At 43.8% G+C, this 17,979-nt stretch overlaps 1 protein-coding gene across 6 annotated transcripts in view; it reads left to right on the top strand.

The window, feature by feature from the left end:
* Positions 1–17,979, top strand: part of TMEM268 (transmembrane protein 268) — a 188,885-nt gene that overhangs the window by 101,741 nt on the left and 69,165 nt on the right. For 2 of the 6 annotated variants that reach the window (XM_068248272.1, XM_068248265.1), the window contains exon 1: positions 6,242–6,591. The exons of 1 other annotated variant lie outside the window; for it this stretch is intronic. The gene's annotated coding sequence lies outside the window, so the exon portion shown is untranslated. Of the gene's footprint in view, positions 1–6,241; positions 6,592–10,237; positions 10,321–17,979 lie in introns of those variants that run through there. 3 more of the 6 variants (XM_068248267.1, XM_068248266.1, XM_068248269.1) reach the window with 3 other exon arrangements.

Below are 17,979 nucleotides of genomic sequence, written 5' to 3'. Positions count from 1 at the left end.
CCCCTATTGTTACGCCCATGGTTGCATGTATCGATCACATGTATTAATCTGACATGCTGGAAAATCTCAAGTTAGCATGCTCGATTGGGTGCATGATGGAAACCCCTGGTCGCATCCCCCAAATATAAATGTTTCAAAGTGTCCCCCACTCAAACCCCCCCGATGTAGTGCAATAATACTTTATCTGTCCGGTGTCCGCCACTGCACTCTTCTTCCTCATTCGCAACCCACGTGGTTGCCGGTGTATTGCACGTGGGACGCATGTGTGATTTCAGTAATATTCGATGTCAGTAAAAAATAAAGTGTTCTGTCAGTAAATTTTTTACGCTTTGTCAATAAAAATGTATTTCCGAGGTTGGCAGAACTGCTGCCGCCAACGAATTTAAAATTTCTGCATCGTGCATTGACTTCAATGCATTCCCCCATGGAATCCGCACAGTAACCGGGATCTGGGAAGTCTCTGTATTCCAAATACTGCGGTAAGTATGTATTGCCACCCCCCCGCCACAGATTTGTATTCTAAAAAATGAAATAAAAGTGGCAGTCATAGCTACAATTCTGCAATCATATTTTACATTTTTTTCATGGGAAAATGAAATGAGAATTCTCATGTGTTATTATAGGAAACATCTGAACATCTGTTTTCAGTTTCTTTTCTCTTGGCCAGGTAGCCTACAAACAATAATAAATTGTCAGACCATATGTCACATCTTCAAAACCTGAAAGCGCTCTGATCCGTTCAGCGAACCTGTGTTCTCTTAATGGTTGTTAATCAAATAACTATGGTTGGCAGAGCTCCTGAGTGGCTCCAGCGGTTGAGCTCCAAGTCCAGGTTTTCACTCGATTTCCCTTGATTCACAAAACGTTTCTAACAACTTAGCTCTTATCTGGTTTTCAGATAATCTACAGTATATAAAACATTTCAAGCACATAACAAGCAAAAAAAAAAAAAAGTATAATATTAATTAGAAGAGGGGTTTAGTGTTAGGCATTAGGAGGGGGCTGGTGTTAAGCATTAGGGGGGATTAGTGCTAGGTATTAGGAAGGGGGGTTAGTGTAAGGTATTGGGGTGGGTTAGTGCTAGGCATTAGAAGGGGAGGTTAGTTTTAGGCATTAGGAGGGGGATGTTAGTGTTAGGCATTAGGAGGGGGGAGATATTAGGAGGCATTAGGAGGGGAGGTTAGTGTTAGGCGTTAGGGGGGATTAGTGTTAGGCATTAGGAGGGGGGTTAGTGTTAGGAGTTGGAGGTTGTGTGTTAGGCATTAGGGGGAAGTTAGTGTTAGGCATTAGGAGGGGGGTCAGTGTTAGGCATTAGGAGAGGGGTTAGTGTTAGGCATTAGGAGGGGGGTCAGTGTTAGGCATTAGGAGAGGGGTTAGTGTTAGGCATTAGGAGGGGGGTTAGTGTTAGGCATTATGAGGGGAGACTAGTTACATAGTTACATAGTTAGTGTTAGGCATTAGAGGGAAGTTAGTGTTAGGCATTAGGAGGGGAGGTTAATGTTAGCCATTAGGAAAGGGGGTTTAGTGTTAGGCATTAGGAGTGAGGTTAGAGTTAGGCATTAGGAGGGGGATGTTAGTGTTAGGCATTGGGGGGTTAGTGTTAGGTATTAGGAGGGGGGTTAGTGTTAGTCATCAGGAGGGGGTTTAGTGTTAGGCATTAGGATTAAGGTTAGAGTTAGGCATTAGGAGGGGGATATTAGTGTTAGGCATTGGGGGTTAGTGTTAGGCAATGGCATTAGGAGGGGTGTTAGTGTTTGTCATCAGGAGGGGGGTTAGTGCTAGGAATTATGAGGGAAGATTAGTGTTAGGCATTAAGGGGAAGTCAGTGTTAAGCATTAGGAGGGGAGGTTAATGTTAGCCATTAGGAAAGGGGGTTTAGTGTTAGGTATATCAGGAAGGGGGTTAGAGTTAGGCATTAGGAGGGGAGGTAAGTGTTGGGCATAGTGAATAGCACTCTTGGCTTGCAGTGCTGGGTTCCCGGTTTGAATCCCAGCCGGGGCACTATCTGCACGGAGTTTGTATGTTCTCCCTGTGTCTGCGTGTGTTTCCTTCAGGCACTCCAGTTTCCTCCCACATCCCAAAAACATACAGAGAAGTCAATTAATTTCCCCCTAAATTGTCCCTAGATTATGATACATACACTACGCAATACATACATAGACATGTGACTATGGCAGGGATTCGATTGTGAGCCCCTCTGAGGGTCAGTTAGTGGCAAGACAATATACTCCGTACAGCACTGCGGAAGATGCCGGCACTATATAAATACTAAATAATATTAAAAAATAATTATTATAATAATTAGAAGGGGGCTATTGTTAGGCATTAGGAGGGGGGGGGGGGTAGTATTAGGCATTAGGAGGGGAGTTTAGTATTAGGCGATAGAAGGGGGGTTAGTGTTGAGCATTAGGAGGGTGGTTAATGTTAGGTATTAGGAGGGGGGTTATTGTTGGGCATTAGGAAGGGAGCTTAGTATTAGGCGATAGGAGTGGGGTTAGTGTCAGGCATTAGGAGGGGGAGTTAATGCTAGGCATTAGGAGGGGCGGGTTAATGTTAGGCATTAGGAGTGGAGGTTAGTATTAGGGGTTATAAGGGGGTTAGCATTAGACATTAGGAGGAGGGTTTAGTGTTATGCATTAGGAGGGGGGAGGGGTTAGTGTCAGGCATTAGGAGGGGGGTTTGTTTTAGGTATTAGAAGGCAGGTTAAAGTTATGCATGGGGGTGGTTAGTGTTAGGCATTGGGATGGAAGGTTAGTGTGTGAATAGGGGCCTAGTAAGTCTACAGTAAAATATTGGTAACATTACATTAACTATCGGTTCCACTTAACACCTGATAGAACAGGTGGTGTTGCTACACATACTCGGGCAAGAGTGCTATTCACTATGCTACTAATAGGGATGATCGGAACGAACAAATTCCGTTCTGCCGGAATTCGCGGATTCCGTCAGCATTAAATTCCGTCGCTATGAAAATTCCTCCGGATTTTTACGAAATTCCACGGAATTCCGGATTCTGCTGGAAAAATTAAAATGATCGCAAAAGTAACCTTTTTTATCCTATATGGTCGCCCATAGACCCTATTAACTGTACCCTTAGTCCTTTTCTTCCTCCCTCCTCCCGGAGGAAGGAGGGTCTCGTCTTCCAGGCAATTGTAGTATTTCAAAAGCCAGCTTACATACCTTGGCTGGGAAATTGAACCCAGGTCTGAGTGCGTGGTAGGTAGCTCTCTTCACTACTATACCACCACCAACACTACATGCTGAAGCCAGCCTAGCATGTACCATTATGATATATCCAAGAGAAAAATGAGCTTGCTCAAGAATTTGTAGCATGTCAAAAGCCAACTCACATTGGCTGGGAATAGAATCCAGGCCTACCGCTCTGTAGGCTGCTATCCTAACCATTATACCACCAACATAACACACTACAATGCTACATGCTGAAGCCAGCCTAGCATGTACCATTATGATATATCCAAGAGAAAAATGAGCTTGCTAAGGATTTGTGGCATGTCAAAAGCCAACTCTCATTGGCCAGGAATAGAACCCAGTCCTACCACTCTGTAGGCTGCTATCCTAACCATTATACCACCAACACTACATGCTGAAACCTCTTGGAGCAGACTTACTTCCTCCCTCCAAAAAACACACATACATCCCCATAAAATCATTCAACAGCAACTGCATGCACAGTCTTTGTAATACACAGTCTGTGGCACAACTGGTTAGCGTGTTTGGCTGTTAACTGCAAGGTTGGTGGTTCAAGCCCACCCAGGCATGGCCTTGCCTTTTGTGTTCAACAGTTGTCCGAAGAGAACCCCCGATAGCCAGGTAGATTCATCTCTCTCTCTCTCTCTCTCTCTCTCTCTAGTAGGGATGTTCACTGCTTTCCGCGGAATTGTATTTTCCGCAATTTTAGGCGGAAATTGGTCATTCCGTTACGTTTGGTCGGAACGGAATTGTTTTTTCAATCTGGCGGAATTCCGAAATTGCCTTTGAAATTCTGCCGGTATCCGTTGATGGTTTTAAGCTGAAAATTCAGTTCAATGGCATCAAGTCCTAGAGAGAGAACGCTCATTTTTTTCTTGGGTATATTACAATGGTACATGCTAGGCTGGCTTCAGCATGTAGCATTGTAGTATTTTGTGTTGGTGGTATAATGGTTAGGATAGCAGCCTCCCGAGCACTAGACCTGCGTTCAATTCCCGGCCAATGTGAGTTGGCTTTTGACATGCTACAAATCCGTAAGCAAGCTCATTTTTCTCTTGGATATATCATAATGGTACATGCTAGGCTGGCTTCAGTATCTAGCATTGTAGTGTGTTGTGTTGGTGGTATAATGGTTAGGATAGCAGCCTACAGAGCGGTAGGCCTGGGTTCTATTCCCGGCCAATGTGAGTTGTTTTTTGACATGCTACAAATCCTTAAGCAAGCTCATTTTTCTCTTGGATATATCAAAATGGTACATATCAAGCTGTCTTCAGCATGTAGTGTTGGTGGTGGTATAGTGGTGAAGAGAGCTACCTACCACGCCCTCAGACCTGGGTTCAATTCCCAGCCAAGGTATGTAAGCTGGCTTTTGAAATACTACAATTCCCTGGAAGATGAGACCCTCCACCCTCTGGGAGGAGGGAAGAAAAATACAAGTTATCAGACAGAAATCAGTTAGGTGGGGAAATAAATTTGAATTCCATAAAATTCTGTGGAATTTTAAAATTTTCCGCGGAATTCCGTTTTAGAGCTATAGCAATTCCGTTCCGTCATATCGGAACCAGAATCACCAAATTCCAGCCGGAATCGTGGAATTTATAATTCCGCGGAATCCAGTGACCATCCCTAGTTAATAAATATAATTTACCCAGTCTTCACAAGTATTCATTGGACAACTGAATCAGCTGATAACGTTTTTTAAGTGTACCCGAGGCAGCGCGAGGGTCAATAGGACACAGAGGCATGCTCCCTGCTCCATGTCATACATCTGTGCCCCCCCCCCCCTGCTGCTCTCTGCCCACCCTGCGACCAGCTATGAACCCCCAAAATTGGTGACAAGCTGCTTGCCGGCAATCTTGAGGGTAAGGGGGTCCCTTACTCGCCTCTCCCACGCCACTCCTCAGTCTCCCTGCTCTGTGCTCTGTGTTGAGACACAGAGAACCAAAGCTGCAATGTCGTGACCTCAGGGGTCACAGCCATGTTTGATTTAGATTTTTTTTTTTTGTCTAATGTTGGCGATTGCAGGATGTTGGAGCGGCTGTAATTAACGATACCTGATCCAGCTAGCCCTCGTGGTCAGGTAGCGTGTTTTTTTTTTTTTTAATCAATAATGCCCACCTTGGGTTTACTTTAACCTCCTTAGCGTTAGCGGTAACCCTGAGTTAGGCTCGGGCTGGAAATCCGCAGCCCACAGCGGTAACCTTGAGCAGGATCCATGAGAGGTGTGTAATGTGCAGGGCTGCCTCAGATCTGTCTAGCAGGATGATTTTTGGGCTCTGAAAGCTTGTGAAAAAATTACATCGCTTTTAGACAAAATCTAAAAGTAATCATACTGCCAGGGAGGTTAAACACCTGTTATTGAATCCGTCCCATGGTTGCTAATGGCAGTAGTTTTCATACCTGGTCAATATAGGTTGACTTGATAATACAATAATAATTGTAAGAATAGGGATGCACGTCTGCATTGCTGGCAATCATTGTTTCAGTACTGCCAGTCGATGAGTATATGATTTTTTCTATAAAGTAATGGTGTATGAGGCAATCCTTCATGCGACAGACAAAATCGCCCTGAAGTCTGTATTACGTTCATTTGCTTCGCTGCACAAAAAAAAGCAAGCTATAGTAAATCTCAATTCTCCAGAGCTATGTGCGGCTGATCATAAAACTATTTTTACAAAGCAGCTTGATTTTGCCAATGCATGTTTCTGTATTTACATAACGGAGGCTGCTACAGCCTAATTTATTTATAACCGCAATCCACCTATTCCGTGCAGCTATTTTTAATAGCCTTGAGGACAGCTGGTGCTGCTGAATTCACCACAATGGATGAAAAGCTGTCAGCAGAATTCTACGGCAATTCAGCATTTTCATTCTTGGCCTGTTTTCTCCCCCCAGAACCCTTTGCAGCAGCCCGTTTCCTGGGCCGTTGCCAAGAAGAAGTACGTATTGCTGAAACTTCCCTGGTGTGGAGATGCCTGAGGGGAGGTGACTGGCTGAAAGAGGCCACCTTGTGACGAGGACAGGCAGGGGAGGGATCAGGTTGACACAAGGGTTACAGAGGAGGGCTGGATATATCTCCTGTCAGGCTGCTTTGGTGACAGCTTTCGAAAGAGAAAGCAGGAAGACGCACAGAAATGCTATGTATTTATGCAGTGGGTATATATAGAAAGCGTTTTCTTCCTGTCTCATGATCGATTACATGCACAGTGCCTGTGTGAAAATTGGGTCATGTGGTCCTTTTGTAACTTGGATGGACTCAGAGATGAATAGATGTAACTGGAAGTCTCCCGGACATAACAGGTTCACGTTCATGTCTTTCACCTGTCACTATCTCTCTCGTTATATCAGGTCTGATCTGTTCTTATAGCGCTGTGCTTCCAGGTAACTGTTTAACCCCTTCATTACTCCTTGCTGAATCACTCAGCTTATGCTGTACTTGTTTTTACATTTTTATTATTTATAGCTATTGAAATGCAGGAAACATTCAGGAAGATTCAGGCACTAGACTGTTAAAACTATCAAAGTCTTATGTGACTATGGCCTCAATTCACTAAGCAGTTTAGACTAGTCTACTGATGGTTTTGAGTAAAGTCACAACAAAAGGGAATTCACTTTTAATTACCGAATTGTTTTAGACCTGGTCTAAAACTGTTTGGTAATCATGACATAAACTTTGAATTCACAAAAGTGAAAGTGGTGGGCATGTTCAGTGGTTATTTCCCGACAGAGAGGAAACCAGCTGATCCCTGTCGGGAAGTTACGCCTGTCAGGGAAAATAAGCCAAATTGTAACAGAATCTATTTCCTATTACATGAAATGCAACACAAATAGTAAACTTCACAACCATAAAACATGTTTTGTTTTGTCTTTCAACAAAAAACACAAAAAAATAAATAAAAGTTAGTTTAAGTTGAAGGGTTTCTGCTGCTAACATCCAGAGAATTACTGTACAAGGTCATTTGGGAAAATACGGCATAAATCTGTATTTACCAAATACTTTAGACTACCTTACCGCAGTGGCGTAGCTATAGGGGGTGCAGAGGTTGCAACCGCATTGGGGCCCTTGGGCAAGAGGGGCCCCAAAAGACCCTCCCTCAACTGCAATATTAGCTCTCTTTTGGTCCTGTGCTGGTAATAATCACTTCTATAGATGCTTTAACTAGTTGTAATCATTAACAAACTGTTCCCCATCCCCTTCTTGCACCGCTGACACATTGGTTGTCCTTGACAGATGTTGGTGCACCATATCAATTGTTATGTATAGAGTACTTGGGGGGCCCAATCTACAACTTGCATTGGGGCCCATAGCTCCTTAGCTACTGCCTTACCGACTGGTTTTAGACCTAATTTACCGAATGTCACCCACTTTTCTAAAATCTTTAGGGAATTTAAAAATAAGCACAGAAATACCACATTAGGTTTTTACCAAACTGTTTTTATTTACTGAACAGCCCTTAGTGAATTGAGGCCATATGTGATTCCCAGGAGGACTACTGCAACATATGTGGTTCCCAGGGGGGACTACTGCAACATACCTCAGTGTCATTCAACTTTATTAAATATGCCCCCCAGAGATTCCCCAGCACCCCCGATGAAGCATTTACTACTCATGCTAAGAATCTCAGTGCAATTTATTTTGGTATAAGAGAATCTCAGTATTTTCCATGCCAATGAGTAGAGCATCTTAAAGGTGAAAAAAAGAATAAAGTGGACCTGATCTCTTGCACAGGACAAAAAAAAAAAACAGAGAGAAATTCACCCTGAATGTATTTAGAGAGTTCAGCCTGTCTAATTCCCCCTCATCTGTGACTAATGAGAAGTGTAATTTGATCTCTCAGCTGTGTCAGCTGTCTCCAGGGTTGCCTAGTGTCCGTATTTAGTCTGTCCAAATGCCCCCAAAAATCAGCTTTCCGTGTTTGCCAGTACTTTGAGTCAGGTGTCCATCCAATCAGAGCCGTTTTGACAGCGATGCTATGCCCATGCGCCATGCGCTCTTTATTGTAGGAAGGTCAGGGAGTTGGGGCTCGGTGTAGCTAAGCATGGTCCTCCCTCTCTGTCCCCCCACCCTTCCTCCTTCCTCCAGTCAACGATTGCCTGAGACCTCTCTCCTGCCAATAACAAGAGAGGCAGCCGGGCCAGCCCTTCGCTACTTCACAAGCCACGAGGAGGTGAGATTGAGAAGGAGCGGCAGCCAGCAGCGAAGGTAACAGAACGGCCGACGGGCGTGCCGTGCACAGTGCAGCCAGCCAGCCCAGCATTTCAGTGAGCCTCCCTGGGTCCTCCACTGTCCCTGCCTGTCACACACATCACCGTCCGGGGTGGTCAAAAATAACCATACACTGTGCATTTGCATACCTTTTGGTGGTGTTTCTGCCACTCCCTGCTGCAATCTTGGCTTGTAATTTCCAGTTTTAGGCAGTGTTTAGCATGTGATAGGCTGAGAGTAGCTCAGTGTGTGAGTCATACAGCTTGGAGGGGGCCTGGAGAGGGTGTGTATAGCTTCTACCCTATCACAAGCAGACCTGCACATTCCAGCCTGAGTGCCTGAGCCCGTCAGAGCCGACAGAGGAAGGAAGATTAGAATATATAACAGAGATAACACAGCCACTGTGCAACTAGGAAAGGCTGCAGTGAGCCAGAGCACATTAGAACAGGTATAGGAACTTATAGGATAGAAGAAATAAGGCTGAAAATTTTGTTACAGTCTCTTTAAAGTGGACCTGAACTCTTGCAGGACAGAAGGAAAAAATATAGAAATGCACCCTATATGTATTTACAGAGTTTAGCCTGTCTAATTCCCCCTCATTTGTGTCTAATTATTATTATTTAGTATTTATATAGCGGGACATCTTCCACAGCACTGTACAGAGTATATTGTCTTGTCACTTAACTGTCCCTCAGATGGTCTCACAATCTAATACTTACCATAGTCATGTGTCCTCCATCGTGTATGTATTGTATAGTGTATGTATCTAGAGCCAATTTCGGGGGGAAGCCGAGTAACTGTATCTGTATGTTTTGGGGATATGGGAGGAAATGGGAGTGCCCAGAGGAAACCCACACAGACACTGGGAGAACATACAAACTCTGTGCAGATAGTGCCCTGGCTGGGAATTGAACCAGGGATCCAGCGCTGCAACCACTACGCCTCTGTTCTGCCCAGAAGTTGTAATTTGATTCCTCCCCTGTGTCACATGACTGCCACGGCAGATAAGCTCATTTGAAACCACAGGATGTTAACAATATGTCTGCTTCCATAAAAAGCAGGAAGTAGAAACAGTGCAGATTTATTGCAGGATTTGTATCAGCTGTCACAATTAAAGGTTATTATGCTGTTGCTTATCTTTTAGAGAAGAGAGGAAGTTCTGAGTTCAGGTCCGCTTTAAAGGTAACCTAGTGATTAAAAAAAAATGCAAGTCTAACTTATCTGGGGCTTCTAACGTCCCCCTCCCTCCAGCCACCCTGTATCCAACTCACTTTGCACGGTGACAAACTGATCCTCTGCATCGCCCCACTTCCGGTTCCGGCGACACAGCGAGTCAATGGGCCACTGCGTCTGTGCTGCCAGACAAGGCCACACAGGCACAGTGGCCATTGAGTCAGCGGAACCGAAAGTGGGGCGCTGCCAGGGTCCAGAGGATTGTTTTTTTACGGCGGCTGGGGCGCCGGTAGAAGCCCCAGGTAAGTTAAACTGGCTTTTATCATTTTTTTTTATTACTTAAAGAGACTCTGTAACCAAATTTTAAGCCTTATTTCTTCTATCCTATAAGTTCCTATAGCTGTTCTAATGTGGCCTGTCTTACTGCAGCCTTTCCTACTTGCACTGTCTCTGTAATAAATCTTATTTCCTTTCCTCTGTCGTGTCTGTTGGGCTGAGGCTGGAATGTGTGGAATGTGCAGCACTGCTTGTCATTGGTAGAAGCTTTACACACCTCCTCCAAGCTCTGCATGAGTCACACAGTAAGCTAGTTCTCAGCCTATGATACTGTGGTTAGAAGCCAGTCTTTTGTTTGTAAACACTGCCTAAAACTGTTCATTACAAACCAGGATTGCAGCAGGGAGTGGCAGAAACAGCACAGAGGGGCACAGGAGAAAATAAGGAATAGAATGGTATGCTTTTTATTGTAAGAATATTAGAGTACAGATTCTCTTTAAAGTTCCTTTTGAGAGAAGCAAGCAAGGCAGCTACAGCCTGTGACACTGTGTATGTGTGTTTTCATCTCCTGATTTTATTGAGCTGGGACCGACTTCCTAGTAGTCCGTGTGTGACTGTGTCACATGAGGTGCGTAGTGGCAGCATGTGCTTTATGGCATACAGAGCTGGATCATCCACATTGCAAACTTAGAGCCTGGAGAGAGTCTAGGGGCCTTATATAGCACTGATGTCTTTTGCACTGCAGCACTTTACAGAGTACATAGCCATGTCGCTGCCTGTCCTTAGAGGAACTCACAATCTAATCCTATTCCTACCATAGTCCTAGTCCAATGCCTTACCATATCATTATTATGTATTTATATAGCACTGAAAACTTCTGCACTTTACAGAGTACATCGTCATGTCACGGGCTGTCCTCAGAGGAGCTCACAATCCAATCCTACCATAGTCATAGTCTAATGTCCTACCATATTATTATGTATTTATATAGCACTGACATCTGCTGCAGCACTTTACAGAGTACATAGTCATGTCACGGACTGTCCTCAGAGGAGCACACAGTTTAATCCTACCATAGTCATAGTCTAATGTCCTAGCATATTCGGGCTAGTAAAAAAGGGCGCACAGGGATAGTGGACAAAAAGGGCGCCGCCATAGACTGCAATGCAAAATATCGGCTATTCGGCGCCCGACAGGAAAAAAGGGCGCCCGAGAAATAGCGTTTTACAGGGATCGTGTTAACAAAAGGCTCCGTTTACAGGATAAAGTTTATAACAAATATCGTTTACAAGTTCGTTTTGACTTTGTATTATACTTATTTTTTCGTTTGTAAATTTCGCTTATATGAGTTTTAACTAGTTTTTTCGTTTTAAAATTACGCTTACAAACCTATTACAACTAAAATTTCTTGTACACTTCTTTTAGCATTTAAAATTCGTTTTCATATGTATAATGCTTAAATAACGTTTCTCAACCTGATTGTATTGGAAATACATCGCTTTTGCTATTAACTTTGTTTTTACACTTATAATGCGTTGATTATAGTTACTAAAATATCGCTTTAAATATTACTGTTATTTTAAGATTTCTAATGCATAAGTGATTGTAAGGTTATCTATTGTAATGTATGTGTATTTATATTGTATATACCTTTTTCTACTTCTAATATTATTAATGTATACGTGATTTTAAGGCTACCTATTCCATGACAAATATATAAATTATTTTATTCATGTTATTTGGAGTGAAGTATTTTGAGGATTAAATATATTATTGTTTATATGTGTTTAGCGTGTTTGTGCAGTGGGGATGGTTAGGTTTAGGCATTACTAGGGGGTCTAGGGGTTAGGGATAGGTACAGGGAGGGTTAGGTATAGTTACAGTGCAATATACACCACCAGGGAGGTGGTTAGTTTTAGGCACCACCAGGGGGGTCTTAGGTTTAGGCACCACCAGGGGGGTCTTAGGTTTAGGCACCACCAGGGGGGTCTTAGGTTTAGGCACCAACAGGGGGGTCTTAGGTTTAGGCACCACCAGGGGGGTCTTAGGTTTAGGCACCAACAGGGGGGTCTTAGGTTTAGGCACCAACAGGGGGTTCTTAGGTTTAGGCACCACCAGGGGGGTTTTAGGTTTAGGCACCACCAGGGGGGTCTTAGGTTTAGGCACCACCAGGGGGGTCTTAGGTTTAGGCACCACCAGGGGGGTCTTAGGTTTAGGCACCACCAGGGGGGTTTGAGGTTTAGGCACCACCAGGGGGGTCTTAGGTTTAGGCACCAACAGGGGGGTCTTAGGTTTAGGCACCACCAGGGGGGTCTTAGGTTTAGGCACCACCAGGGGGGTCTTAGGTTTAGGCACCAACAGGGGGGTCTAGGGGTTAGGGATAGGTACAGGGAGGGTTAGGTATACTTACAGTGCAATATACACCACCAGGGGGGTGGTTAGGTTTAGGCACCACCAGGGGGGTGGTTAGTTTTAGGCACCAACAGGGGGGTCTTAGGTTTAGGCACCGCCAGGGGAGTCTTAGGTTTAGGCACCACCAGGGGGGTCTAGGGGTTAGGGATAGGTACAGGGAGGGCTCTGTGTGAGAGTAAGGTTAGGTATAGTTATAGTACAATATATGTCATATATACAATTTATTAAATTATGTGTATTTACACAAAGGAGGGGGGGGGGTCTAGGTGAGAGGGATAGGGATTAGGAGATATATCTGTGACCCTAAAGTTAGGTATAATTGTAGTAAAATACCTGTAAAACCTACCATTCTAATACTATGCTTAATACAAGTGTAAATAGCGTTTTTTTTCTATAGACGCTATTTGACGTTTTATTTCAGAATTCGTTTACTGTTATACACAGTATTTTGCCATTTCATTTCCGTTTATTTCACCTATTTAGCACTAAATTATCGTTTATAACATATTAAAACGAAAATATGGTTTTGCATTCAAACGTACAATTTCGGCTACACCCCGCGCCCTTTTTTGATAGACGCTAGCATATTATTATTATGTATTTATATACAGTAGCACTGACATCCTGTTTCTTTGATGGGGAAACAAGTTTTCTCTGTTCAGGAGGGCTGTTTCACATGAGCCTTATGCAGTAATCACTTGCATCAGCTATGTTTCTTTCCTCCCGAAATTCGCAAGAAGTTCCTTATAAAGCCCACTACTGACTCCACCTCTGACTCCACCCCCTGTCTGCCCAAAACTTGGGGTGTCCAGATTTTTTGACCATTTTGTCCAGGAAAAATGAGAAATTGGGTTGGCAACCCTGGCTGGCTGCCTCGGTAGAGCAGCTCATTTGTAAATACAGGATGTTAACCCTATGTCTGCTTCCATGAAAGCAGGAAGTAGACACACTGCAGATTTATTGAAGAATTTGTGTAAACTGTAACAAAGAATTGTTTCTGTTTAAAGGTTACTATGCTGTTGCTTATCTTTTAGAGCAAAGAGGAAGTTCTGAGTTTTGGGCCGCTTTAATGAATGTTATTGTTATTTTGTGGAAGGGTGCAGACACACATCCAATTTTGATTGGCCAGTGACTGGCTTATTTGACCACTACCACCTTTTACGAGCTCCAAAAGATTATGAATACTATGAACGGATTGTGTAAGTAAGCTATCATACTAACTGAAAGTGGTAAAATTCTTGCCCAATCAAAATTGGATGTGTGTATGCATCCTAAAGGTGCCCTCTAAAGGTGGCCATACACTGGTCGATTTGCCGTCAGATTCGACCAACAGATAGATCCCTCTCTGATCGAATCTGATCAGAGAGGGATCGTATGGCCACCTTTACTGCAAACAGATTGTGAACCGACTTCAGCCTGAAACCGATCACAATCTGTGGAGCTGCCGCTGTCTGGCCGCCAGCCAAGCAGGAAATGATACGCGCTTGCCGTCACTTTCTGCTTTGGGTGTGCGGAAGTGCACAGAAGCATATTGTTAAAATAGGCTTCCGCGCTTGCGCACCACAATGTCGTGTTGCTGATTTTTTTCAAAACTATGCATCGCCATACACTAACATGACTTCCGGGCCGAGGCAGATTGCCGCAACTCGACGCAGAAGCTGTAACATAGTTCTTAACCTGCATCAGGGATGCGGCGATAACTGTCAGCTGAAATGACCAATAACGACCGATTCAGCCAATAATCAAACATTGGCAGATGATTGATATTGCTCGGGCATCGCGGGTTAAGGATCGGATCTTTAACCACCCCAATCACAACGTTATTTCCACTTCCCTCCAACCAATTGAAGCTGCTCCATTTTCCGCAGATTGGCGTCCCTCTCCCACCCTCCATAGCAACAGAACACATTGCTATTCTCAGGCCTCAGGATGTGTCTGTACACCATCGTTCCCTGAATTGTCGCCCAAATTGTTTCCCAATCTCCAATGGGTGATAATTCTCGCATGTGTGTTTGTAGCTTTAGACTGTATGCATGCAGACAGATCAGTAGCCTTTTTTAAACTAAGAATAATTATGATGGCGGCCTCCTTACTTTGTAGATAGAACACAGTTGTAGCGCACATCCAGAAGTAACAACATTTATTTCAACCAGTAAAAAGTAGCCACGATTCAAAGATACAGCATCAGCTCAGGGAGAGGCGCAGTGCAGAATGTTAGCAAACGTCGACAGCCGTTTCGCACCGCTATCTGTGGTGCTTCATCAGGACATCTGAGACCCCAAATAAGTCCCTCCCTCAAACAGTAAGACCAATCACTTAATTGTAGGTCTGTCTGTAGGGCTTAGCAAGCATATGCAGGTTTGATGCAGGGATCAGCGGCAAGAACCGTGACTACTTGTATCCTGGCCCTATGAGTGGGTGCCTGACCTTATGTGATGTCTGAATCACTGCCCAATTAACTGTGCTGTGACTTCTATGGCTTTACCTGTTGCAGGTCCGTGACCCAGAAACTCGTGAAGCCAATACATCAGCATGACAGGCAGGCAGCTGGCATTTATTAAAAAGCAATAAAAATGGCCTCCTCTCAGTTTTAGCAATGGACATTCTTTTTATCTCGCTAGACTTCTTGTCAGATGGAAATCAAATTATTCTCTCCGGAATGTTATTTTGTGCTTATCTCTGCATAGTTTTTAGTTTACGGAAAGGTTATTTTCCTCCCAGAAACTTGTTTTAGCTTCTCCTCCTCAGACTGTCTGATTACTCAGCTGAAATTACGGGGTATGAATGTCATTCCTGACAATCTGCAGGACGGTCTGAAGGGATTGTACGCGTCTTATTCATTCATTTATTCAATTGTTGTTGACTACTAAAAATATTTGAATCATGTAAATATGACATATTACCCATAAATATTTCAGATTTGCCATTTGCAGCAAAATAATGTTGCAGATCCTTATGAAAGCTTGTGAGAGGCATTGCCAGGCTCTCTGTGATGTTCAGGGGGTGGGGGTTGTGCAAATAGACTTTCATGTCTGCTTTTAATTATGCTTTTTAAGAGGAACTGTAGTCAAAATAACATAATGAATAAAATTGCTTATTTCTTTAAAATATTTATTTATACATGCCTTAGGGAGGCATCGCAAGGGTTTTCAGTGCCTGGGGAGGCTCAAAAAGTAATCCCTCTCATAGGCTGATGCCTATGAGAGGCGATCCTGGTGATTGGGTCTGGCAGCAGCAATCAGATGCCACCAACAGAAAGCGCCGTTGGTAGCAAGAAAAGGAGGCAAGATTCATTTGTGTGCTAAGTTGTATGGCAGTGCAACACCCTGTTAAAGCTGCAATAGCCTGAATTGTGAAAAATGGCCTGGTCACTAGGGAGTGTAAGCCTGTGGTCCTCAAGCAGTTAAATTACAATTATATAAAAACTGGCAAAAACATGCAATTTGCAATACAAGTCTTTTTGCAATAATTTTTTTAAGTAAGAACTGTACGCATAATTTGAAAATTACAAATTGAAAATGATCTACCATCTAGAATCTACCTACAGATGGAAGTCTGCAGCACATGCGCAGCGGCAGTCCATCAATGACTACGACAAGCTGTCAGCCAGTTAGATACATTATTATTATTATTATTATTTATTTATATAGCGCTAACATATTCCACAGTGCTTTACAAAGCACAGTAAGACAACATGGGGAACATAGGGGACAACACGGGGAACATGCATATCATAGAGTCCTCCTAAGTAAGGCCTGGTTCACACTAGCACAAAAAAAATCGTCAGTTTGTTTTTTTAATGGAATAGATCCTAATAGATGCAAATGGATGCAATGTTAACCTATGGATCCATTCACATTGGTCCCTTCAAACGGATCCGTTCCGTTCCACATGCTCCACTGAACGGACTGCAAGTTTGGTGCTGCAGCGATTTTTCTGGACAGTGGAGCCCAGTAGAACGGAAACGCATGCTGAAGCACAGCATCGGAGGCAATGAGAATGGTGATGGGAGTCTGGGGGGATGATAAGGAGAAACGTAACTGAACGGGAACGGAACGAAACAGATCAGTTTGATCGTAAATAGGATCTGTTTTCACAGAACTGTTTACATGAAAGTGCCAGTGTGAACCGGCCCTAAGAAGCCAACAGTGCTTGACCAAATAGAGTTACAATTGCATTTCATTGCACATCCCATTTCTGCACTACTCCAGCTTAGTGTGTAAATGCAGAGTATAGTGTGCTCTCGCCTCTCCACTGGAGTCCAGTGCTGTGCTTCCGCCTGTCTGATCACCACTCGCCCTAGTGCCCAGCATCTCCTTCTGTATGTAGCGTGATTACAAGAGAAGAGTGAGGTGCCAGCACTAGAGGCAGCAGTAAATTGACAGGATGGTCGCACAGGCACAGCACTGGACTCCAGACGGGAGGTTAGAGCACAGCTTCTGCTGTGCTATACTCTGCCTTTACACACTGTACTGGGGTAGCGTAGGGGGGGGTGGGAACAGATAGTGGGACAGAGGGATGCACAAAGGGGGACAGAAGGAGGCACAAAGGGGGACAGAAGAAGACACAGTGGGACAGAGGGTGGCACAGAGGGGCGCACACAGACCTGGATCATCCACAAAGCAACTTAGGCATGTGCCTAGGTCCTGGAGAGAGACTAGGGGCCCAGTTTATGCTAGCCCTTAACAAATCTTGCCAAAAAAGCTAGGTGGCCATCAAGAGTGGGCCCAAAGTTGTTGTTTGCCTAGGGCACCATTTCACTTTAATCCATCTCTGGACACAAAGGGGGACTGAAGATGGCACAAGGAGACAGGAGGAGGCACAAGGGGAGACAGAAGGTGGCACAAGGGGACAGAGGGTGGCTTAAACACCTGTTGAGTGTGGCTTAGTGTGGCTTGGTTCTAGGAGCGTGGCTTAATCAGGGGCATGGTGCCCCCCAGGACCAATGGCTCTCAAGACAGTGACCTGGAATGCCTATGCCTAAAAATACCCCTGTCCCCACCTTGCCACATCATAATCCTCTACCCTGTTGTGCAAAACCCCAGGATAGCATATCGCACTAAACTCATCCAAGTCAAAGAGACAACGTATGATGCATACAACACTGACGTGGGCAGTGTGGGATCTACCAAGAAATCCTTGGCAGTATACCTGTATGTAGATAATGACCTACCTAATAAGCACCCCTGCTGTAGTGCAATCTTTGGCTAATACTAATTTAAATACTAATTTGCTACTAATTTTCAACACCTGAACTAATCTATTGACTGACAGCAAATTTCTAAAGCTGCAGCTACCAATTTCTGATACACATACCATGGAATTCCTGTTTTATATTTAGATAAAAAACGCAGTAATCAAAGTGAAAACTTTTTTGCCATTTATCCTTACAAAATATAGGCGTGAAGTGAAAACACAGAGTTTTGTTGCTTTAATGTTTGAACCCAGTCAAAATTGATAGCTTAACTTTTTGAGTTAAATCTTATGACCCATTGGAGCAATTGCAACTAGGGGAATCACAATCTCGGAACATGCAGCATTTTGTGAGTGTTTACGCTCCAATGTAAAGCATTGAAGCGCTGGCAAATCACTCATGAATCGCTACACATAGTGATTTGTGTGTGAATTTGAATTACTGCAAACTGTAAAAATAATAATAGTAATTTAGAATGACCAATCAGAATTAAAATCGCTACCAAAAT

This window comes from Hyperolius riggenbachi, chromosome 8, assembly GCF_040937935.1.
Source record: "Hyperolius riggenbachi isolate aHypRig1 chromosome 8, aHypRig1.pri, whole genome shotgun sequence".
In the NCBI taxonomy this organism is placed as follows: domain Eukaryota; kingdom Metazoa; phylum Chordata; class Amphibia; order Anura; family Hyperoliidae; genus Hyperolius; species Hyperolius riggenbachi.
This window is presented reverse-complemented; position numbering and strand designations above follow the sequence as displayed.